We start from the raw sequence: 26,360 nt of genomic DNA on the forward strand, positions 1-26,360 counted from the left end.
GCCGTCGGCAGGGTAGCGTTTCGCTGAGGAGCGCAAAACAACACCGCTGGACGCCGAAGGCTGGAGCAGGCGGTTCTGGCAGCGCTGGGGGAAGAAGACGAGAGATTAAAGAATAATGCCGGCTATTGGATGTAAATCCAACGCCTTCTTAGGCTTCAACCTACTGGCCCACATGTCAGCCAATCCATTTGTTTTTTAGTCCATTTGGTGGGCTGGGTGAAACAATGATGTAGCATCTATGCAGCCCGTTTAAATCCCATTTGCATTTTTCTCGAAATCCGCGGACTTGCTGGGCTGGGTGAAAATATCGTGTTGGGCTAGATGGAGAAATGTTAAAAAAACATAAACACATGATTGCACGTCAGTAAAATCTTTGCAAGCTTATGTACGCAATCACTAGGAGTTAACTTGGCAAGTTATATATAAACAATTATTATTATTAATTTGTAAGAACTTTCAACTTACGAAATAAAATATCATTTTAATTTGATGAGTTAATAGTACGTGGGGTATTATTATTTTTTAGGCTAGACGTGGGATAGTTGAGTTGGTTCTAGGGGAAAGTACTGGGAGAAAACTCAGTTTACATCGAAAAAGAAAGTGGGAGAAAATTCAGAGACCTGCTGGGTCCACCTGAGGAGAGGAATATGTTGGGAGGAAGGAGATTCAAAGCACGGCAGCCGAGTGAACTAGTTTTTTTTATGGACAAGTGAACTAGTTTACATACATAAGCAAATAGCCACTAAAAAAGCAATCAGGTTAATGGGTTCTTAAAAGAAATGTTTTGGACAAAACAGATAATTACAACACATAGGCTAATGCATGAAACACTCAGATGATAAAGGTGCTTATAAACAGATAAAGTACAACATCTAGACCTTCCTGGCACGCTTGATCATGACATTGTGGCTGTCCGTGTACTCATCGGTTACGGGAAGCAGGCACGCCCTCATGCCCAAGATCTGCCTGTACATGTCGTAGCATGCGTATGCGTCCTTGGCTGCGTAGGTTATGTAGGCTAGATTCAAAGGTACCCCCCACGTGTTCAGGTCGTCTTCTTTCATGTTGGCGTATCAAGGGTCGATGATGGTCTCAGCAAGGTCAACCACGGAGTCCTTCTCCTGCCTGTTGCTGATGATCTTGTATTGCTTCTGGATGTCGACAAGCTTGTTGCACCAGATGGCCGAATCGTCGCGTTCTTCCTTATCTCCACCGTAGCGAAGGTGCAGTCGGCGTTGCCGATGAAACGGGCGAATGCTCCAGAACCTGGTGCAGCCATAGGACTGAGGCGAGGTAGAGCTTCACCGAGTCCGTATTGTTGGTGTACATCACATTCAACTTGGTGTAGCCATAGGACTGAACGGCGAACTAACTCCTTGCTGAAGTCCATATCCAGCAGGCTCACCCCTCGGATCGCCATTGGAGTCTCTTCGAGTGAACGAGTGTGTAGGCGGCAACAGTAGTTCGTTTTTCAGCTCTTGGGGAACTGGATTCAACAGTAAGCTGAGTGTGTACAGGCGACAACAGTTACTACCCCTCCCTTGTCCGCTGCACGCCCGGCAGAAGATGCACCCTCGGCGCATTCAAACGCCTCCATTAAGAAACCTACTCCGGCCACACGTCGGTTCACGAACGGGTCTGTATTGGTACTGTAATAACAGGAGTTTGTGGTCACTTTACTTAAATTTAACTAGCTTTAATAGAAATTTATACTTAAAACAAGCAATGCATTGGCTCGTTCTATCAGTGCCACGGGATCGACATGCACAACAATTAGAATTATTATTCTCAGGACGCACACGATCAGCACATTTGTCGCACTTTCACAAAGATAATACTACCAAGTTTGAACTGTTTGTTATGGTTGCTGTCCTCTGCATCATCATGCCATGTTTCCCAGCTTGCAAGATTCAGAACCAACAAATAAGATCCAAATAATAAGTACAACAAAGATGCCTACACATCTCATTGATTCCCAGCTTGCAAGATTCAGAACCAACAAATAAGATCCAAATAATAAGTACAACAAAGATGCCTACACGTCTCATTGATTCCCAACTTGCAAGATTCAGAACCAACAAATAAGATTCAAATAATAAGTACAACAAAGATGCCTACACATCTCACTGATTCCCAGCTTGCAAGATTCAGAACCAACCCATTAGAGCCTTTTGATAAAGTGAATATTGGGATTAAATCCATCTTGGCTAGCCATGTCATACAATCAAAGAACTTGGCGAATGCTCTTGACCGTCACAATATCTGTAGTAGAGTATTCCTGTTTGCACAGCATGTTTGCATAGCACAAACAAGGAGACAGGAGAGCATCATTTCACTTTACTTGAACCATTTTGTGTAGTTCCACCAAAATTGAGAGATGTTGCCCACGTGACATTTTAGTTGAACTGCACAAGACACTCATTCCAAAAAAAAGTGTTTTGTGCAGTTCACCAAAAGGTCACAATAGCAACAAGGTGAAATGGATATCCCTATCTGCACAAAATGATAGAAAGTAAACAGTTGCTGGTCAATAAGAATATATGAAACATATACAAAATGAAAAGAAGCATCTTAATTATGTTCATGGCAATCACGCAAGGACAGTAGAAATTTTAAAACGTCAGCAATGCTTCATGTTACCAGAAGCATTACGATCAACAATGAGATTCCTCATATATGGGATTACTATAATTGTGGCATTGCTTGTTTACCAGACACAGTAAATCAACAACAGCTAAAGAGTTGGTTTAAGGGCATGGGACCGTGGGGACACCAGGACACTCAGCAGCATAAAGGAGCAACTTACTTATCATATTGGGGAAAACAGCAGGAGTGCCATTTGTAACACAGTTTAATTGCATCTTATCACTGGAGGCATTAGATTAACAATAACACTGGTTAGACATGTCCCTAAGGTAACACTGTGATCGCTTCATTTTACATGCGCCCTTACAGCAAAAGGTTGGTTTACCTATAAAAAAATAAACAGCAAAAGGTTGGTATAAGGACATGCGACAGTGGACGCATCAGCACAATGTACCTACAAGGAGGCATAAAGTGGTGATGCCGAGCTTGTTCACGCTATGTGAGGGCAGCAAACCTAATCCTGGAGACCTTTTACTATGTGAGGGCAGCAAATCTAATCCTGGAGACCTTTTACTATGTGAGGGCAGCAAATCTAATCATGAGACCTTTTACTATGTGAGGGCAGCAAATCTAATCCTGAGACCTTTTAATATGTGAGGGCAGCAAATCTAATCCTAAGACCTTTTACTATGTGAGGGCAGCAAATCTAGTCCTGGAGACCTTTTACTATTTGATGGCAGCAAATCTAATCCTGGACATACTCTGTTGACCTGTCCACCAGCCGCCACTTTCTATCCTTTTTTCAACCAATAATAGATCTGTTCCTTATCCAGTTTGTACTGCGTTTTCCCATTATTTCCCTTTTCAACCAAGAGACCGGTTGGGTATCCGGTCTCTACTACTTTCACCATATTATTTCCTCTTTGAATCAAGTCCTAGATTCATGCTACAACTTTCCCCCCTTTCTTTGTTGTTTGAACAAAGCCCTAGATTCGAATGCATGAAGTAGCTTTACCTCTAATAATACTAAAAATTCAGGTGGCTTTGGAAGAGCTGATGGGAGTAGAAAAAGATGCACATGCAGACACGTGGGGAGTTGGGGCAGTAGAGCAAGGCCGCTTTCGAAGAACTTATACCTGAGGGTCACCGGGATGTCGGTGGCGGGAGGTCGGATCTGCGGACAATACGGCAGGGAGGAAGAAGGGTCGGAGGACCTCCCGAGCTGGCGCTGTGTCAGAGAGAACGACACGCGCAGAGGATCGGGCCCCTCTGGCAGCTGTGGGTTTCCTCCCTCGGCAGTGATAACAGCGTGAACGATGCACCTTTTAGTCCTCTACACACACCGGCCGAAGGGATCCGGCCGGATCTGTGACCAGCGGTGAGCAGAGAGAAAATGTCGCTACCGCTGTCTTGTTTATATCTGGAGAGGATGAGAGAATGAAGAGAGCAACCCTAGTAAAGCAAGCGCTCAGGCCCCTGCGTCCATATATAGTGGAGTGATTATCTTTTTTCTCTCCACAACAAGCGTTTCAATTTGTGTACGTGGCATTAAAGAAAAGAAACTCTCTATTTAAGGTGACTACTCTACGATTCCTACTTACTACTACAGTACTACCTCCATCCTGGTTTATAGGTCCCTTTTATAGTTTGTGCCAAATTTTGAATAAAGATTTAACTAACAAAATGTTAATGCATGTCAAGAAAAATTATCTCATTGGATTTGTATTTGAACATAGTATTGAAAAATATAATGTTTGGTGACATGCGTGAACATTTTCTTAGTTTAATCTATGGTCAAAATTTGGCACGAAATACAATGGGGACCAATAAACCCTGACAGAGGTAGTATTGTTCACTTGTGCTCCCCGCCCCTCCATTCATTGAACAACCCCACGGGTGAATAAACATACAGTAAGTACTGTATTTATATAGAACGAACAAGTTCAAACTATTTTCGCGTAGTTAAAAGTTGAGGGCGGGGCTTTTCCCGGGCAGTACGCGCGGCAGTTTTCGGGTAGGCAGTTTGACAGAGAGGCGAGGAGGGTGAGCGAGTGGGGCTGCGCAATTTGACGGCGCGTTACTGCTGGAAAGACTTGTGATATCACCACTCACTATAGTCATGAATTATTGGCGCTTTGACCGGGGTGATGCCCCCATTCCGTTCCGCGCTCTAATCTGGTGCATGACACGTCGACCCGGATGCTGGCTCTCCCACATGTCGGAGTAGTAAGAAGGAGCAAAGAATGATGTCGTATATACTAGTACTATACTACTCCCTCTGTTCCTAAATATAAGTCTTTGGAGAGATTTCACTATGGACCACATACGGAGAAAAATGAGTGAATCTACACATAAAATGCATCTATATACATCCGTATGTGGTCCACAGTGAATATCTACGAAGACTTACATTTAGGAACGGAGGGATTACTACTCAGGTCGGAGGAGTGCGAACCACGGCAGCCCAGTGAACCAGCCGTGCGAACCACGGTAGCCCAGTGAACCAGCAGTAGAAAACAATATGTGGTGATATGGCCATAAAAAACAATGTGCTATGGTCCACACTGTAGCATGCACAGTAACACTCGTCTTTGTTTGGATCCCGGAGTTAGAGCTAGTTTGGGTTGAAATAGCCTCAAATTATCGAAACAAGAGGGGTGAGTTTGAGCTAGTTTGCTCTAACCTAGCTAAAAAAACTAGCCCGGTGGAGAGGTTCTAATTGGGTTAGTTATCCTCGGGCCCACTAAAAGAGAACTAAAAAAATCTCACCTGGCCGCACCAGATCGCTCCCCTAAAAAAATCTCACCTGCCCGCACCAGATCGCTCCCGCCCTCTCGCACGACTCCTCTCTATTCCCCATAGGGCCGCCCGCCCAAGCGCCACTCGCCCTCTCTCTCCTCCGGCCGCCCTCTCCTTCCGGCCTCCGCCACCCTACTCCGGCCACCCTCTCCCTCCGACCTTCGAAGGTCGCCCTGCTTGTCACACCCTAGCTAGTCATGCATTAGAGTGTTGCATCATGTTTATTCTTTCATCAGAAACCTGAAATGGGGATGACAGAACCCCCAGTCCCCTCTGAAACCAATTAGGGTTTACTAAAAACTTTTTCAATGAACCTGAAATGCCCTTCTAAAATGCCCATCATTTTTGTCTTGGTTCAGAACCTCTGCCAAAAGTGATGCACATTTTCCTAGGCCATCTTAGGGTTTTTGAATTAAATCATAAATATTTGAATTTGGGCATTTAAAATTATATAAAATATTTAAATGCTCAAATATCTCCAAACTAAAATGTTTCATGTTGGAAATAATCCAACTATGGACCAGGAGTGGTTTGGTGATTTTAGGAGTTGTCTAAGTATTTTTATTAATTCAACAAAGTTGCAGAAGTATTAAAAAACAGAAAATAGAGAAAAATAGAAAAACCTTACCTGGCGCCAGCACCCGGCCCACCTGCCGGCCCAGCCCAGCGCCGCTCCAGCGAGCTGCTTGCCGGCCAGGCAGGTAGGCAGGTGCCCGACAGCGACCGCAGCGCGCGCCACGCACCTGCTCACCGCCTCGCCGCTCCCCTCGCCCGGTGACGTCGTGGATCGCCCTCCCTCTCTCCCCTGAACCCCCCAGACACCCCCTTTCCTCTCCAGCTCCTCCCCCTCGCGCCCCCCCAGCCATGGCCGACGCTACCGCCGCCGTGCCTACGTCGTAGCCGCGCTCCCCGCCGCCCGTGCGTCCTCTCGTCGTGTCCAGGAGCTCCGTCGCTGTCCACTTCATCGAGCAAGCCGAGCCCCGAGCGCTCGCAACGCCCGAGTCCACCGCAACGACCTCGCTCGAACCGCCGTCGCCGGAGATCCCCTTCAACGCCGTCGTCGCTCCGGTTCGTCCCCGGCCGCACCAAGGGCTTCGTCGAACTCCCCGTGAGCTTAGCCATCTTCCCCTCCCTCCTTTTCTTGCTCCCGAGCCGTGTAGCGACCTCCCGGAGCTCAACCGCACCCACCACTGTGGAGCTCGTCGCCGACGTGCTCCCGGTCACCCTCCGGCCACTCCACGGTGTCCATCATGCTCACCGTGTCACGCAGCACCTAACTAGCTACTCCCCGCACCTCACCTACCCCCCTAGTGACAAGTTCGACTTCGGCCGAACTCCGGTGGCCGCCAAATTCGTCGCCGGCGCCAACTCCGGCAACCCCGACCCCAACGGACTCCACCAAGAGCTGCGGCTCGACCTCAGCTCCTCTCCGGTGGCCTGCGCGGCTCGTTTGGTTGCCGGAACGGCAAAAATCACTTCCGCCGCCGCGTCGGGCTCGCCGGCGGCTAAACGCCGGTGCAGCCGACCCAGGTTTGACCACGGGTGGGCCCTGGTTGACTCCCCTGAGTCAATGACAGGTGGGGCCCAGCCCTGCTAACTAATTAGGATTAGTTTAAATTAATTTTAGTTTAATTAATCACACTGACACGCAGGACCCACTGTCAGGTTTGACCCGGACGTGTCCCGTTGACCTGCTGATGTCACACTGACGTCAGGCTGACGCAGTAATTGATTTTCTAGATTTAATCTAATATAGGAAATTCCAGAATATAGTTTAAACTTCAAAAATTCATAACTTTTATTCTGTAACTCCAAATCAGACAAATTATATATGAAAAATGATCAGAAAAATCCAATCTATCCATCTGTACTATTTTCATGCATGATTAAACAAGTTAACTTGATGTTTAATGCAGAACAAGGAAAAACACTTTAAAGGGCCATGTTTGAGTTTGAAATTTGAATCTTTGATTCAAATTGGTTCAAACCCTTCTGGTCTTAGTTGCATTAGCCCAACTCACTCATATTGCCATGTTTCATGCATGCATCATATTGTTGCACATTGTTTGGTGATGGTTGTGTATCGGTGTTCTTGCGGCAGGTTCTGCCTCCGAGGAGTACCGTGATTACCCTAACGAAGAACCGTATCAGTGCATCGAACCATCAGGCAAGCAACCAACCATTTGATCATATCGATACAATCCCATGTTCTCGCTCCTGCTCTCTTTTACTGCATTAAGACAACGCGTTTCAATCTGCTGTGTGCTACGGTAGTTCAACCCACTTCCTCTGCATGACCTGTCATTGCCACAGTAACTAGATGAAACCCACTAGCATGTGTAGGAGTTGATTGAGCCATATGTATGTGTTGTTCCTACCTTGCTATGCCTGCTATGCTTAGAGTCGTGTCAGGTCTGGTTCATCTGGGTGATGGGCTAGAGTGAAATGATTATGTCGGTAATGAGAGTGGTGTGGTGAACACGATTTGGTAAAGGTATCGATGAGAGGCCATGTAGGAGTACATGGTGGGTTGTTTCATTGAAGCCGACCTTAAGCACTGAGATCTGTATGTGTGATTTAAGAATCAGCTACTGCCATGCATTGGGCCCGAAACCAATGGACCCTCTCGGCTTCTTATTCACCCTAGTTCTCCGTCCAGGAGTTGCAAGTAGTTTCTGGTGTTTGTAGCCTACTGGAGGCCGTGGACAGCGTTGGCCGGAGGGGTGGGCTGTGATGCGGTAGGTACGTGGCCGGGGATACCGGGCACCCGTTAGGTGTCACGGTCCCCTGTACACATCGTTCGGGGCCGTATGGGAAACCTCGGCCGGACTCCCTGCGGATGGAACCTGGATAGGCGATAAACCTGGATTGGAAACTTAGGTGATTAGGTAGGTCGTGGCCGACACCCACGTTGGGCTTCTGCTTGAAGGTTGCCGAGTACATGTCGTGTAAATGACGGTAAGTGGTGAGAGCGTGTATGAAGAAGTACACCCCTGCAGGGTTATCATGATCTATTCGAATAGCCGCGTCCGCGGTAAAGGACTACTTGGTTGCCTATACAGTTCATAGACAAGTAAATGGAAACTACTAAAAGCCTCAAGATAAGTGTGAGTGCCGAGGATGGCTCTTCCGTAGGAAGACGGAGGTGGATCCTCGGTAGTGTATTGAAGTGGTGAGTAGTGGACTCGTGTACGCAAAACCATTTCAAGTTGGAGTCTCGTAGGATAGTCTAGCCAAGAGTCAAAGCTGGCTTGCTGCAATAACTCCACCAACCCTTCTTGATAATGTGCATGTATGTAGGATCTGATGTAAGTCTTGCTGAGTACCTTTGTACTCATGTTGCTATAATTTACATTTTACAGAAGACGCTGCAACCCCTTCTGATGGGTTCTTCGTAGACATTGACATCAATGAGTAGGCTAAGGCCCAGGTGGTGATCCTGAGCTTGTGAAGGACCACGTAGTATAGCTAGGCTTTCCAAGCCTCTTTTATTTTACTAGTTGTCTGTACTCAGACAAGCTACTTCCGCTGCTGGTTTGTATGACTGTATGACTTGAATGCTGGGTCGTCTGACCCGTGCCTATGTGTATGTTATGTATGGCTCTCTGAGCCTTAAATAAAGTACTTGTGTCATAGAGTCATGTTGTGATGCCATGTTGTATTTGCACATATCGAGCATATTGTGTGTATGATATTGAAATGCTTGGTATGTGTGGGATCTGACTATCTAGTTGTTTATCTTTAGTAGCCTCTCTTACCGGGAAATGTCTCCTAGTGTTACCGCTGAGCCATGGTAGCTTGCTACTGCTCTGGAACACTTAGGCTGGCCGGCATGTGTCCTTCTTCGTTCCTGTGTCTGTCCCTTCGGGGAAATGTCACGCATTGAGTACCGGAGTCCTGTTAGCCCGCTACAGCCCGGTTTACCGAAGTCCTGCTAGCCTAGTGCTACAGCCCGGACCCACTTGCTGATGACCGACACGTTCGAAGCTGGGTCATGGATGCCTGTCCCTGTAAGTCTGCGCCACTTTGGGTTTACAACTAGTCATGTCAGCCCGGGCTCCTTATCATATGGATGCTAGCGACACTATCATATACGTGAGCCAAAAGGCGCAAACGGTCCCGGGAAAAGGTAAGGCAACCCCCGTGGGGATACCGTGCGTGAGGCCGCAAAGTGATATGAGGTGTTACAAGCTAGATCGATGTGACATCGAGTCGGGGTCCTGACAGCGTTGGCATCAGAGCCGGACTGCCTGTAGGTTCTCCAAGCCAAACTGGTCGATGTTGAGTCTAGAAATTCTTTAGTTATATGTAGGGGAATTATTTGTGGGTTGGAACGTAAGGCTCTTTTTACTCCTTTATCTTATGACATTCTGATCTGAGTCAGTCTATTCTTCCACCGGGGGTTAAGGAATTAGGATCTATTCTCTCTATCAGGATCACGTGTTACTAATCAATAGTACCTTATAGGTTTGATGGATACAAGCCTAGTTCAGTTCTACTGTCACACTATGTTGCTAGGATGGACCCAGAACTTGATATGATGCTATTGAGTGTGTATGAAATCCTTTGTCAAATGTCTCAAAATCCTTCTTGAGCATTTACAGCTGTTATGCTGCCAAAATTTTGCTAGAAATTCTAATGCCTCTTCATTATGGTTGTGCTTTCAGATGGCCACTCGCGACCTCAATCAAGTGGTTCGCCTGACTCGATGCCTAGATGTACCCGGCCATACCGCCATGTTGGTCAGGGTAATGACTGAGGCTGGATACCGTTGGTATCCTGAGTACACGGTCGAAGAGCAATTTCGAGACTTTAATCAAAGCCAGTATCTCTGCACTGTCAGGATATTTCCATCTTATCCTGGATCCACCGAGCCCCTTCACTGCCCCTATGGACTCGGGGTTACTATTGAGATGGCTGTGCAGGACGCCGCCTACTCTATGATGACCATCATGCGAGTCAGGTCTGGCCTATTTCGGGACTCTGATTTCTGGTATGTGCCAGGATCACTTCCGGGAGCACAAGGGTATCTCCAGGCTATCTATGCTGACCCCACTCAGGAGGATTCACGGACTTGCACCATTGCTGAGATGCTCGAGGATAAGGACCGTGAAAATCGGGCCTTGAGGCTAGAGCTTTTCAATACCCATGCTGACCATTGGGCCACGTTGACTCGGTTTGCACCGGCGGTGCAAGCTGGATATTCGGATATGCGCGATCTCTATCCTGTGAGATCTGCTCTGCCAGACGTGATGGGTTGGCGTGATGTAGGAGGCATCACCCCACCTCGCAGTCCCCGCAGGCCACCGTCTGTTGGTCCAAGACCTCATCCTAGCCCCTATGGTCCACAAGCTCCGCGAGATCGTCTGTTTCCGGATGATCATGTTGAGCTTCCAGGCTATGGAGGTGACTTCTACGAGGACTACTACGGATCGGTCTGAGTTAGTGGTAGTATCACTAGTTCGTGCTAGCTGTGTCATCTATCGTCCTGCGTGACTTGTGGGATATGACCTAGTTTGTACCGCCTTCCGGAGGTGTAGAAAAATAATGTATAGGAGCTTGGAATGCCTCCGATGAGATGTAATCCTCTTTTCACCGTAATAGTACCTTGTTTGGTCTTGTACTAAACCTTGTATGGTGTGTATGACGATGGAATAAAGAAGCAGTTTCTGTATCTACCATGTCATACGGATGATCATCTTGCATTCCGAGTTACTCCTTACATTCTGTATTCTATGTCGGAATCTTATCATTCTGACTAAATCATTGTCTTGTTTACCTAGGATGGTCAACACGCGCAATAACCCTGCTCCTCAAGAGCAGGCCGAAGGCAGTGAAGTCAGGAATCCAAATCTGCCTCATCCTCCTTCCCTAGCTGAGGTTATGATGGAAGCCGAAAGAAACAAGCGGGAGACCAACCGTTTGTTGGAGCGTATTGAACAGAACACAGCACACCATCAGAGGACTAACGTGGTGTCACTCAGTGATTTCATCAAGTTACATCCACCCACGTTCCACCACTCCGTCGAGCCTCTCGACGCTGATGACTGGCTTCGCAGTATTTCTCACAAACTGCGCTCCGCGCTAGTAGCCGAGGCTGACAAGGTCACCTTTGCTGCATATCATCTTGAAGGCCCCGCCAGTCTATGGTGGGAGAATTATGGAGCTATGCGCCCAGCGGGCCATGTCACTACTTGGGCTGAATTCAGCGAGGCTTTCCGTGAACATCACATTCCGGAGGGTCTCATGGACCGTAAACGTGAGGAATTTTGCTGTTTCACTCAGGGCCGACTCTCTGTGGATGCTTACAGCAGGGAGTTCGGTAACCTCGCACGATATGCCACTGAGGAAGTTTCTACTGATGCCAAGAAGCAAGCAAGGTTCCGTAAGGGGCTTAGTCCTGAGCTTCACCGCGACCTCCGTCTGCATGAGTGCACATCTTTTCAGAAGCTTGTTAACAAGGCCATCAGTGCTGAGACTGGTCAGACTGATTATGACGCAACACGCAAGCATGGCCGTGACGTGAGTTCCTCATCCGGTGCTGGTCCTCAGAAGCGCCGCGTGTGGGTGCCTAACACTGCCCTGCCACCCAGGTTCACACCGAGGCCATCCTTCCAGGCGCCTCGCCCCATTCAACAGTCTGCACCAGCCAAGCCCTATGGTGGTCCAACCAACAATGCTCCTCCACGTACCAGTTCCGTGACTTGTTTCAAGTGTGGGGAATCTGGCCACTATATGCGTGAGTGTCCCCAGACCAACCCCAACCAACCTGCTAAAGCTGTTGGTCGTGGCAAGCCGACAGGGAAAGTGTTCCACGCCAAGCCGGCCACCGCTACACGTGGCCATGTCAACTGTATCTCTGCCGAAGAAGCTCAAGAGGATCCCAACGTTGTTCTCGGTACGCTCCTTGTTAATTGCCACCCGGCATCTGTTCTTTTTGATACAGGAGCCTCTCATTCATTTATATCCGAGAACTATGCTCGTTTGCATAACACCGCATTCTGTGACATGCCATCCACTATGGAAATTTCTACTCCCGGTTCTAGATGGCAAACCTCCAGGGTAAGTTATGGAAATGAAACCCAAGTCGACAGACTTGTTTTCCTTGCATCTTTGATAGCTCTCAAATTTTCAGATATTAATATCATTTTGGGTATGGACTGGATGTCAGCTCATCATGCCAAAATTGATTGCTTCTCTAGGACTGTTCAACTCACTCATCCTTCGGGGAAGATAGTCAATGTCTTGACCCGAATAGTCAAGCGACAGTTATATTCTATTAACGCCAGCCCTTTGCCAGACCTTGAGGACGTCCCGGTAGTCCGTGACTTCCCGGATGTCTTCCCAGAGGAATTGCCAGGTGTTCCACCTGACAGGGATGTTGAGTTCGTAATAGACCTTATTCCAGGAACCGTCCCGATTGCTAGAAGACCCTACAAGATGGCACCACTAGAACTAGCCAAGCTTAAGAAACAACTCGATGAGTCCTTGAAAAAGGGTTTCAGCTGACCTAGTTCATCTCCGTGGGCTTGCCCCGTCCTCTTCGTCAAGAAGAAGGATGGTACAGACCGGATGGTTGTAGATTATCGACCTGTCAATTTGGTCACAATCAAGAACAAATATCCGCTCCCCAGGATCAACGACCTGTATGATCAGCTCGCTGGATCCTCAGTCTTCTCCAAAATGGATTTGAGGTTGGGCTACCATCAAATCAAAATCAGAAACGGGGACATTCCTAAAACGGCCTTTGTTACTCGTTATGGCCAATACGAGTACACCGTCATGTCCTTCGGTTTAACCAACGCTCCAGCCACCTTTTCTCGGTTAATGAACTCAATCTTCATGGAGTATTTGGATAAATTCGTCGTTGTTTACCTCGATGATATACTCATCTACTCCAAGAACGAGGAAGAACATGCCGAACATCTAAGGCTAGTGTTGAAGAAACTTCGAGAGCGTCGCCTTTATGCCAAGTTTTCTAAATGTGAATTTTGGTTGTCAGAAGTGACCTATCTGGGTCATGTAATATCTGGTAAAGGTATTGCTGTTAACCCCGAGCGAGTTCAAGCCGTCCTTAATTGGGCTCCACCTGAATCAGTCAAGCAAGTTCGGAGTTTCCTTGGCTTAGCGAGCTATTGCCGTCGCTTTGTCCATAATTTCTCCAAAGTTGCTAAACCTCTAACCGAACTCCTCAAGAAAGATAAAAAGTTCGAATGGACTCCACAATGTGAGCACAGCTTTCAGGAACTGAAAAGACGCCTGACTTCTGCTCCTGTATTGGTACCGCCAGATTTCTCTAAGGACTTTGTTATCTACTGCGACGCCTCGCGACAAGGACTAGGTTGCATTCTCATGCAAGATCGACACGTAATTGCTTACGCCTCACGGCAATTGCACCCACATGAGGAGAATTATCCTACTCATGATCTAGAGCTTGCAGCCATAGTCTATGCACTTAAGACCTGGCGACATTACCTCCTCGGTAATCGTTGCGAAATATTCACTGATCACCAAAGTTTGAAGTACATCTTCACCCAACCGGATTTGAATCTCAGGCAAAGACGTTGGGTTGAGTTGATCACAGATTTCGACTTAGGAATAACTTACAGCCCAGGGAAAGCCAACGTCATGGCTGATGCGCTAAGTCGTAAATCTTATTGTAACAACCTGATGTTACAACAAAGTCAACCGCTTCTCCATGAGGAATTTCGGAAGCTTAACCTTCACATTGTTCCTCAAGGTTTTCTTTCCACCTTGGTGGCGAAACCTACCCTTACGGATCAGATCATCAAAGCACAGAAGGTAGATCCGGGAATTTCCCGCATCAGGAGAAACATCAAGAAAGGAGTTGCGAATTGTTTCTCCATTGATGGTCAAGGGGTCGTGTACTTCGGGAATCGACTAGTGGTTCCCAAAGTGCGAAACCTGAGGCGATTGATCCTTAAGGAGGCTCATGAATCTCCTCTCACCATTCATCCCGGTAGTACCAAGATGTATCAGGACCTACGCCAGAGGTTCTGGTGGACTAGGATGAAGAGAGAAATTGCTCAGTACATTGCTAATTGCGACGTTTGCCGTCGTGTAAAAGCAGAGCATCAACGGCCTGCTGGCACCCTTCAACCCTTAGCTATTCCTGAATGGAAATGGGATAAAATTGGTATGGATTTCATTACCGGTTTTCCCAGGACCAAGAGAGGGAATAATGCTATCTTCGTCGTTGTCGATCGCCTTTCCAAAGTAGCCCATTTCTTACCTGTTCGTGAGAGTATAACCGCTAGTCAATTGGCAGACTTATACATCTCCCGAATAGTGTCTCTCCATGGTGTTCCTTTGGAAATTAACTCGGATCGAGGAAGTCTTTTCACCTCTCGATTTTGGGAAAGTTTCCAAAATGCTATGGGAACCCGTCTTTCTTTTAGCACCGCTTTCCACCCTCAGTCGAGTGGTCAAGTGGAACGTGTCAACCAGATTCTAGAAGACATGCTTCGAGCCTCTGTTATCTCTTTCGGAATGGAGTGGGAGAAATGCCTTCCATTTGCCGAATTTGCTTACAACAACAGCTATCAATCTAGCTTGGATAAAGCCCCTTTTGAAGTTCTCTATGGGCGACGGTGTCGAACACCCCTTAACTGGTCAGAAACCGGGGAAAGACAATTCTTTGGCCCGGATATGATTCAGGAGGCAGAAGAGCAAGTTCGCATCGTTCGTGAAAAGTTGAAAACAGCCCAATCTCGTCAAAAGAGTCAGTATGACCGAAAACATAAGGCTATGACTTTCGAGGTTGACGAGAAGGCTTACCTTCGGGTTACCCCTCTGAAGGGAACCCATCATTTCGGTATCAAAGGCAAATTGGCTCCCCGTTACATTGGACCTTTTCGTATTCTCGCTAAACGAGGAGAAGTTGCCTACCAGTTGGAACTACCTCCGCACCTCTCCAGACTCCACGATGTCTTCCACGTTTCTCAACTCAGGCGTTGCTTCTCGGATCCTATCCGTGGAGTGGACCACGAAACGCTTGATCTCCAAGATAATCTCACGTATCGAGAGTACCCCATTCGCATCCTCGATCAGGCCGAGCGTACCACTCGATGTCATAATATCAAGTTTCTCAAAGTTCAATGGTCGCACCATTCTGAGGATGAAGCAACTTGGGAAAGGGAGGATCGTCTTCGACTCGAGTATCCCGCCCTCTTTTCGAAAGTACCCAAATCTCGGGACGAGATTCTTTTGAGTGGGGGTGAGTTGTCACACCCTAGCTAGTCATGCATTAGAGTGTTGCATCATGTTTATTCTTTCATCAGAAACCTGAAATGGGGATGACAGAACCCCCAGTCCCCTCTGAAACCAATTAGGGTTTACTAAAAACTTTTTCAATGAACCTGAAATGCCCTTCTAAAATGCCCATCATTTTTGTCTTGGTTCAGAACCTCTGCCAAAAGTGATGCACATTTTCCTAGGCCATCTTAGGGTTTTTGAATTAAATCATAAATATTTGAATTTGGGCATTTAAAATTATATAAAATATTTAAATGCTCAAATATCTCCAAACTAAAATGTTTCATGTTGGAAATAATCCAACTATGGACCAGGAGTGGTTTGGTGATTTTAGGAGTTGCCTAAGTATTTTTATTAATTCAACAAAGTTGCAGAAGTATTAAAAACAGAAAACAGAGAAAAATAGAAAAACCTTACCTGGCGCCAGCACCCGGCCCACCTGCCGGCCCAGCCCAGCACCGCTCCAGCGAGCTGCTTGCCGGCCAGGCAGGCAGGCAGGTGCCCGACAGCGACCGCAGCGCGCGCCACGCACCTGCTCACCGCCTCGCCGCTCCCCTCGCCCGGTGACGTCGTGGATCGCCCTCCCTCTCTCCCCCGAACCCCCCAGACATCCCCTTTCCTCTCCAGCTCCTCCCCCTCGCGCCCCCCCAGCCATGGCCGACGCTACCGCCGCCGTGCCTACGTCGTAGCCGCGCTCCCCGCCGCCCGTGCGTCCTCTCGTCGTGTCCAGGAGCTCCGCCGCTGTCCACTTCATCGAGCAAGCCGAGCCCCGAGCGCTCGCAACGCCCGAGTCCACCGCAACGACCTCACCCGAACCGCCGTCGCCGGAGATCCCCTTCAACGCCGTCGTCGCTCCGGTCCGTCCCCGGCCGCACCAAGGGCTTCGTCGAACTCCCCGTGAGCTTAGCCATCTTCCCCTCCCTCCTTTTCTTGCTCCCGAGCCGTGTAGCGACCTCCCGGAGCTCAACCACACCCACCACCGTGGAGCTCATCGCCGACGTGCTCCTGGTCACCCTCCGGCCACTCCACGGTGTCCATCATGCTCACCGCGTCACGCAGCACCTAACTAGCTACTCCCCGCACCTCACCGACCCCCCTAGTGACAAGTTCGACTTCGGCCGAACTCTGGTGGCCGCCAAAGTCGTCGCCGGCGCCAACTCCGGCCACCCCGACCCCAACGGACTCCACCAAGAGCTGCGGCTCGACCTCAGCTCCTCTCTAGTGGCCTCCGCTGCTCGTTTGGTTGCCGGAACGGCAAAAATCACTTCTGCCGCCGCGTCGGGCTCGCGGGCGGCTAAACGCCGGTGCAGCCGACCCGAGTTTGACCACAGGTGGGCCCTGGTTGACTCCCCTGAGTCTATGACAGGTGGGGCCCAGCCCTGCTAACTAATTAGGATTAGTTTAAATTAATTTTAGTTTAATTAATCACACTGACACGCGGGACCCACTGTCAGGTTTGACCCGGACGTGTCCCGTTGACCTGCTGATGTCACACTGACGTCAGGCTGACGCAGTAATTGATTTTCTGGATTTAATCTAATATAGGAAATTCCAGAATATAGTTTAAACTTCAAAAATTCATAACTTTTATTCTGTAACTCCAAATCAGACAAATTATATATGAAAAATGATCAGAAAAATCCAATCTATCCATCTGTACTATTTTCATGCATGATTAAACAAGTTAACTTGATGTTTAATGCAGAACAAGGAAAAACACTTTAAAGGGCCATGTTTGAGTTTGAAATTTGAATCTTTGATTCAAATTGGTTCAAACCCTTCTGGTCTTAGTTGCATTAGCCCAACTCACTCATATTGCCATGTTTCATGCATGCATCATATTGTTGCACATTGTTTGGTGATGGTTGTGTATCGGTGTTCTTGCGGCAGGTTCTGCCTCCGAGGAGTACCGTGATTACCCTAACGAAGAACCGTATCAGTGCATCGAACCATCAGGCAAGCAACCAACCATTTGATCATATCAATACAATCCCATGTTCTCGCTCCTGCTCTCTTTTACTGCATTAAGACAACGCGTTTCAAACTGCTGTGTGCTATGGTAGTTGAACCCACTTCCTCTGCATGACCTGTCATTGACACAGTAACTAGATGAAACCCACTAGCATGTGTAGGAGTTGATTGAGCCATATGTATGTGTTGTTCCTACCTTGCTATGCCTGCTATGCTTAGAGTCGTGTCAGGTCTGGTTCATCTTGGTGATGGGCTAGAGTGAAATGATTATGTCGGTAATGAGAGTGGTGTGGTGAACACGATTTGGTAAAGGTATCGATGAGAGGCCATGTAGGAGTACATGGTGGGTTGTTTCATTGAAGCCGACCTTAAGCACTGAGATCTGTATGTGTGATTTAAGAATCAGCTACTACCATGCATTGGGCCCGAAACCAATGGACCCTCTCGGCTTCTTATTCACCCTAGTTCTCCGTCCAGGAGTTGCAAGTAGTTTCTGGTGTTTGTAGCCTACTGGAGGCCGTGGACAGCGCTGACCGGAGGGGTGGGCTGTGATGCGGTAGGTACGTGGCCGGGGATACCAGGCACCCGTTAGGTGTCACGGTCCCCTATACACATCGTTCGGGGCCGTATGGGAAACCTCGGCCGGACTCCCTGCGGATGGAACCTGGATAGGCGATAAACCTGGATTGGAAACTTAGGTGATTAGGTAGGTCGTGGCCGACACCCACGTTGGGCTTCCGCTTGAAGGTTGCCGAGTACATGTCGTGTAAACGACGGTAAGTGGTGAGAGCGTGTATGAAGAAGTACACCCCTGCAGGGTTATCATGATCTATTCGAATAGCCGCGTCCGCGGTAAAGGACTACTTGGTTGCCTATACAGTTCATAGACAAGTAAATGGAAACTACTAAAAGCCTCAAGATAAGTGTGAGTGCCGAGGATGGCTCTTCCGTAGGAAGACGGAGGTGTATCCTCGGTAGTGTATTGAAGTGGTGAGTAGTGGACTCGTGTACGCAAAACCATTTCAAGTTGGAGTCTCGTATGATAGTCTAGCCAAGAGTCAAAGCTGGCTTGCTGCAATAACTCCACCAACCCTTCTTGATAATGTGCATGTATGTAGGATCTGATGTAAGTCTTGCTGAGTACCTTTGTACTCATGTTGCTATAATTTACATTTTACAGAAGATGCTGCAACCCCTTCTGATGGGTTCTTCGTAGACGTTGACATCAATGAGTAGGCTAAGGCCCAGGTGGTGATCCTGAGCTTGTGAAGGACCACGTAGTATAGCTAGGCTTTCCAAGCCTCTTTTATTTTACTAGTTGTCTGTACTCAGACAAGCTACTTCCGCTGCTGGTTTGTATGACTGTATGACTTGAATGCTGGGTCGTGTGACCCGTGCCTATGTGTATGTTATGTATGGCTCTCTGAGCCTTAAATAAAGTACTTGTGTCATAGAGTCATGTTGTGATGCCATGTTGTATTTGCACATATCGAGCATATTGTGTGTATGATATTGAAATGCTTGGTATGTGTGGGATCTGACTATCTAGTTGTTTATCTTTAGTAGCCTCTCTTACCGGGAAATGTCTCCTAGTGTTACGCTGAGCCATGGTAGCTTGCTACTGCTCTGGAACACTTAGGCTGGCCGGCATGTGTCCTTCTTCGTTCCTGTGTCTGTCCCTTCGGGGAAATGTCACGCATTGAGTACCGGAGTCCTGTTAGCCCGCTACAGCCCGGTTTACCGGAGTCCTGCTAGCCCAGTGCTACAGCCCGGACCCACTTGCTGATGACCGACATGTTCGAAGCTGGGTCATGGATGCCTGTCCCTGTAAGTCTGCGCCACTTTGGGTTTACAACTAGTCATGTCAGCCCGGGCTCCTTATCATATGGATGCTAGCAACACTATCATATACGTGAGCCAAAAGGCGCAAACGGTCCCGGGAAAAGGTAAGGCAACCCCCGTGGGGATACCATGCGTGAGGCCGCAAAGTGATATGAGGTGTTACAAGCTAGATCGATGTGACATCGAGTCGGGGTCCTGACACTGCTCCCCCTTCACCAGTCGTTTTTCTCCCTCTGTCGTGCGCGGCAGCGGAGCATCTACCAGGGAGGTCGCAAGAGGGGTGAGTTTGTTCGTCCCTTCTCTGTCTCACGGCCATATCATTGATCTTGCTTGCTCTGGCGCTAATTCTGATTTGGAAAAGTAAATCCTGATCAAAGTTGCTATAGATTTGTGGTGCATGCATGGAATTTTTTGATGCTGCTTGAGGAGGTAATAAATCTTTCTAGAGGCCCAAAGATTCAGGTCACCTTTCTAGGTATTTCAATTTCAGGCTTGCATTATTTGTAGAGGCCCAAAGATTCAGTTCACCTTTCTTGGTATTTCAATTTCAGGCTTTCATTGTTTCTAGAGGCCCAAAGATTCAGTTCACCTTTCTAGGTATTTGAGTTTCAGGCTTGCATTATTTCTAGAGGCCCAAAGATTCAGTTCACCTTTCTAGGTATTTCAGTTTCAGGCTTGCAATATTTCTAGAGGCCCAAATATTCAGTTCACCTTTCTAGGTATTTCAGTTTCAGGCTTGCATTATTTCTAGAGGCCCAAAGATTCAGTTCACCTTTCTAGGTATTTCAGTTTCAGGCTTGCATTATTTCTAGAGGCCCAAAGATTCAGTTCACCTTTCTAGGTATTTTAGTTACAGGCTTGCATTATTTCTGGAGGCCCAAAGATTAAGTTCCCAGTCGGCGGCAAGCAGCCCTGCTACCCATGCCGGTGTCGACCTCAACTCGCAAGGGCCGGCGTCGGAGGGGTTCTCGGGGCTTGGGCTCTATAGAGCCTTCCTCCAGAGCGACGATGGCGAGCTCCTCCCTCGGTGCGTGAGGGGCTCCGGGCTCCCTCCCTATCGTGAACGACTTCCGTGATGAGTTAGCTCATTCTTTGTTTCATGAAGTGTTTATTTATTTTGTGAAGCTTGATTGACGACTTGTATGTTTAAGTGGGATATCACATTTGTATGGACAAAGTAAAAAATTATCATGTTTTGCATGCTTGATTTGTATAGGTGGTTCGTTTATGTCAATTGTGAGCGGGAGGAGGCCATAGAAGAGCCTGCCACACCAAGAGGGTGCTTGGATCCAAGGGACTTATATTAGTCTGACTAAAAATAGAGTCCAAAGTAGTCAAATGATTGAGATAGAGCATTTATTGTCAATCTAACCCTGCCATCCATACACCTCTTTGGTTTAGAGTTAGTTCAGGGTTAGAATCTAACTCTAACCTCTAGCTGAGTTAGAGTTCACCTCGTCTCGGTTCATCTCCATCATACTTTCCCCATTCCTGTGTTTTCAGTATCCTGCGAATCAAAGAGGCTCTTTTTTCGGGAAAAATCAAAGAGGCCCTTAGACTGGTTTAGGTCTGGTCATTTTTTATAAAGGTGTTATGTCCAAAATTTAATGAACGTGCTCCGGTTTCCATGAAAATAATCCGGTTTCATGTAGTAATTCATTGATTTATTTATTCTTCTGCGGGGGGTTTGCATGTAATTTGTGAGGTCTGAAATGTAAAGTACCCCGGCATATGCTTCGAGTCGTGCATGCACTACGACCCAGATGCTCTATGTCCCACATCTCGGCGAATGGGAGCGCGTGGAAATAGCCTAGGGGTACATATAGGAGGATAATGCGTGAAAAAATATGTACTCTGAAGCATAGCCGCGGTTTGAAAAGTAGACCTAAAGTTATGATAGCTATAGGTCGCACGCACCCAACTAGTGGTACTAGACATACGACTAATTTTTCCCTCATAAAAAGAAGAGGCATGAGTGCTCAGTACTCCTACTCTATAAACACGAGTCCCATCTGACAACAGCGTCCGTGCTACAGCTAGCTCTCCTCCCTCGTTTCTCTCTTCTAACTCTAAACTCGGCCGACGCCCAGTGGGTGGTGTGGGTTTGCTCAACTGCGGCCCCACCTCACAGTGAATACGTTACGACTGGAATAAAAAATGCCATATACTCCCTCCGTTCATAAATATAAGCCTTTTTAGATACTACTTCCTTCGTCCGAGTTTATTAGGCCTAAAGACAACTTCTCTTAGACCAAGATATATTGTAATTTGCACACATTAATTCTTCCATTTCACTCCCAATGCACTCTCTCACATGCATGCAGCCAATGAAAAAACACGCATGAAGTGTATTAATTTCCTAGACATGGCACCAACAACAATGACTTTCAATGCAACCAATGAAATGGTTGCATGCATGCACCTTTCCAAAACGAGGCCTTATAAAAAGGGACATGCTTGTGATGCTGAGAGGCCTAATAAACCCGGACGGAGGGAGTAGTTCAAATGGAATACAGCATACAGATGTATGAAGACATAGTTTAGAGTGTAGATTCACTCACTTTGCTCCGTATGTAGTCGTCACTTGCTGGAATCTTTAGAAAGACTTATATTTGGGAACGGAGGGAGTACTATACTAATAAAACATTAAGGCCACGAGGTGATGCAGTGCTGGTTACAGGAGGCAAGAAGAAGAGATGCATCCATCGACGACGTCCACCTCCTCGACTCAGGGCAGCGGCTTTTGTGGCCAGGTCGACGTGCTTCTGAACAATGGCATCCACAGATTCCAGCCGCAGGAAGAAGGCCAACGTCTTTCTGTCCTTGATTGCCTTGTAGTGGGCTATGTAGACGATTTCCTCGTAGACGTGGATGTGCAGGTCGATGGTTTCTTGCATGGCGAGGCGCTACGCGGCGAGCGCGGCCTCGAGGTGCACATTCTTCGTCGCAACCTCCGGCACCTGCAGGGCCACCAGGGCTTGAAAGAGTTCATCACCATGTAGGCCGATGAGGGTGGCAGGCAATGAGGAGCCTGGGCGCACGGGCTGGAGCAGTACGGCAAGGTCATCCGCGCGCTTCTTGACGGCGGTGAACTTGCGGATGGAGTTGACCATCATGTCGTCCATGCGAGAGGCGAAGCCAGTGTCAGCGAGGGCTATGATGCCTGCGGTCGCCAGCACCGTCTGGAAACGCTGCATGGTGCGGGGCTGCAGGCCGGTGCCTTGGATATTTGGCATAGCCGACTGCCGCTCGCGTCCATCGCCTCCATAGGTGCTTGTGGCTTCTGGTCACTTGGTCTTGGATTGGAGTGAGCAGTGTTGCGCAGAGACTTGGGAGTAGATGGATTGGAGTGGTGGGGCGCCTTAATTATATGAGAGTCCAAACTCTATTGCATTCACATCGTGCTGGCTCTAGTCTGCTTCTCCAATTAATTCCCTCTGCATGTAATTGAGGATGCATCATTGACCATTCAACATCTCGGGAACCGCTACCCTCTTCCTCCTTGGCATTCAAGCACCTATGGACCCGTCGACGACGAGGTGCCTATGGTGACTTCGTAAATTTCAAGATGATAGTGTCGTGCGTGTGTGCGTTCATAGGGGTGAGTGTATGCGCGTGTATATGAATGCTTGCGTCTGTATTGTGTCAAAAAAAACATAAATGCGTGTCAAAAAGAGACTAGTCAGTATACTCAATATTGTGCACCTCGGAGAGGAAAATTATAGAACTAGTACGTATTTATTTACGGTGCAGATTCACTCATTTTGCTCCATATGTACTCCGTCTCGGTGTAGTCTAGTCACTTGTTGAAATCTCTAGAAGGGCAAATACTCCTTTCTGGTTTACAGGGATATACTAGCAAGTAGTTGTACGTACTAGTACAATAGTGGGCTCACATAGCAATTTTGTCTCATGCAAGAGCCTGGCTATATGCGTGCTCCAATGTTCACAATTGCAACATTCGGTTTGCGCTTGGCTCTTCACCTCTTCGAGAAGACAAACAATGATGTTACTACTACTGCCTCTACAGTGTCGAATCCACTGCTGCATGTTCGTCCACCGCGAGCGGGCCAGATGGCTTGTTGTAGAAGTACTACTACTAAGCAAAAGCCTGTCCTCGTTTGCGAGCAACCGCGCGCATGGGCGAGGGAGAAGGCTTGTAGTAAAATCAAGCTTCTCCTCGTTCTACGAGTTGACGCGACACATCATAGCACTGGCCCCACATGCTTGCCTCTAAACTTGGCTGAAAGACCCGCAGTGTACAATATATTTGCTGCAACCTCTAACATTTACCCACCACAAATTAAAATATATGTGGCCGTATGCATCGTTCTGATGCAGAGGCCGGGGAGTCCCCCCTTTTCGAAAATAAAATAAAATATATATTCCTGTCTTGACCAGATGAGCGTGCAAACTATAATCACCAGGGTGACAGGTAGGGCCAGAAGACTATTTTATTTTTTTAAAAAAAACTTCAAGACGGCCACATAGCATGGAGCCAACCCCAACGATTTTAAGCTTACAGGCACGGTACACGCTATCTAGACTACTCCACACATGAAACTGCCACACGAGCGTCTGGGCTGCGCTTGGCTCTTCGCCTCTTCGGGAAGTCGAACAATGATGGTGTACTACTGCACTGGAGGAGTACTATAGTACGCTTCTGGCCATCTGACACCGATTGAACTGCTGCATGTCCACCGCGTGCGGGAGGGAGAGCGTGTAGCGAAAGCTTCTCCTAGTCTTGCCAGCCACCACGCTCATGGGCGAGGGAGGGACGCTCCTGTCTTTGCGTGTATGACAGGTGGGCCCGACAGGAGTGTGGCCAACCTGTCATACAGCCAAAGGCAGGTGCAGTTAAGTCCGCGAGGGAGAGGATAATCAAACTTCTCATTGATGTACGAGTTGACGCGACACATCGAAGCACTGCACTCAATATATTTCAATAATTTGCGTTTACCGATGCATTAATTACAACGCATGCATGCATGCCATGACTCTTCTTTTGATAGTACTTGCATGTGTTGATTTAATGCACCTTGAAGTAGTACTCCCTCCGTTCCTACTACCTCCGTCCTGGTTTATAGGTCCCTTTTATAGTTTGTGCCAAATTTTGACTAAAGATTTAACTAACAAAATGATAATGCATGTCAAGAAAAATTATCTCATTGGATTCGTATTTGAACATAGTTTTGAAAAATATAATGTTTGGTGACATGCGTGAACATTTTCATAGTTTAATCTATGGTCAAAATTTGGCATGAAATACAATGGGGACCAATAAACTCGGACAGAGGTAGTAAATTATAAGTCTTTGTAGGGATTCCATTATGAATTACATACGGATGTATATAGATGCATTTTAAGTGTGGATTCATTCATTTTGCTCCGTATGTAGTCCACCTAGTGAAATCTCTATAAAGACTTACTCCCTCCGTTCGGAATTAGGCTGGTCATAGTGGGGAGTAACTTAGACTAGTAACATGCATACGTGACTAGTCTATGTTACTACCTCTATAGTGCATAATATCATAGATTAGTACTCCCTCCTTCTAGGTGAGTAAGTCATCTTAGGTTGTGCACTGTGACCAAGGAGGAGGAGAAAACGAGAGACATTAATGTTTATTTGCTAATTAATAGTACTTCATGCAATGAACTAACCACTGCATGTCGTGTTTGATAGCCTTAAGTTATTAAAAACATGCACACCCTCATCTCTTATTGGTTGATATGTCAAAAAACAAAAAACGAGATAGAAGTTAATGCACCGCGCCTAAGTGTTTTGAGATTATTTGGTTTTCGTAAGATGATTTACACACCTAGATGGAGGGAGTATCATAGATGGTCCCATTTATTGCCATGCATGACACATAGTAGCATCACATTTATTATGTTACGGAGACAAGTAATTTCGAACGGAGGGAGTACATTTAGGCATGGAGGGAGTATAAAATATGTGACGGTAAGCTTTGTAATACCCCGGCCCAAGTCGAGAGATGGTTGTGCACGAGGAGGGCGAGATCATGTAGACCGAACATGAACAGGACCCGGCGATGGAGCTCTCTAAGGTCTCGATGGACCTCACCGTGCTCCACTGCCCCTTGTGCCTCTGCCCCTTGACGCCTCCAGTGTATGAGGTTCGAATACACCTCGTCCGTTCGGCTGATTGAGCAAGGTGCAGGTTTCTTGATTGATGTGCTGTTGGATTGATTTCTGCAGTGCAAGGGAGGGCACCTGGCCTGCGCGGACTGCCGCGTCAAGCGCCCACAGAACCAGCGGCAGTGCCAAAAGTGTGAGCGCGGCAGTGGCTTCGACGTGCGGAACACGACGGTGGACTCCGTCCTTTCATCGGTGAGGGTGGAGTGCCCGCACGAAGGCTGTGGGCTCTACGTCACTTACCACAAGCTCGCCGATCACCAGAGCGTGTGTCCGCTCGTGCCCTGCAAATGCCCCGTGCCCATATGCGGCTACGAAGGCCCGCCGCCGGCGCTCTACCACCACATCAGCACTGCGCATCCCATGCCCGTGCACAGGATCCAGTATGGCAAGGTGCTCCAGCTGCAAGTGCCACTGTTGGATCCACGGCTCTTGCTGTTTGCGAAGGAGGACCGCTACGCGTTTTTCTTGGTCGGCGGCATGCTCGACATCGGCGCGCCTATCGCCGTGTCGGTCTGCATCAGATCGGGGGCGTCCCCACTGCCGCACTACTTGGCCAAGTTGTGGGCGAATGGCCCGCCGAGGGAGCCCAAAGGCACGACTGACGCCGTCAAGGTGGAAATGGAGGTGACAAGCAGCAAGGATCCCGGCGACGTCGACGTGCAGGAGCTGACCTTCTTGACAGTTCCGCCCAAGCTGCTGGCCAGGGCTAAGCTTGTGTCCCTCCACAT

Source organism: Triticum aestivum, chromosome 2B, assembly GCF_018294505.1.
Source record: "Triticum aestivum cultivar Chinese Spring chromosome 2B, IWGSC CS RefSeq v2.1, whole genome shotgun sequence".
In the NCBI taxonomy this organism is placed as follows: Eukaryota; Viridiplantae; Streptophyta; class Magnoliopsida; order Poales; family Poaceae; genus Triticum; species Triticum aestivum.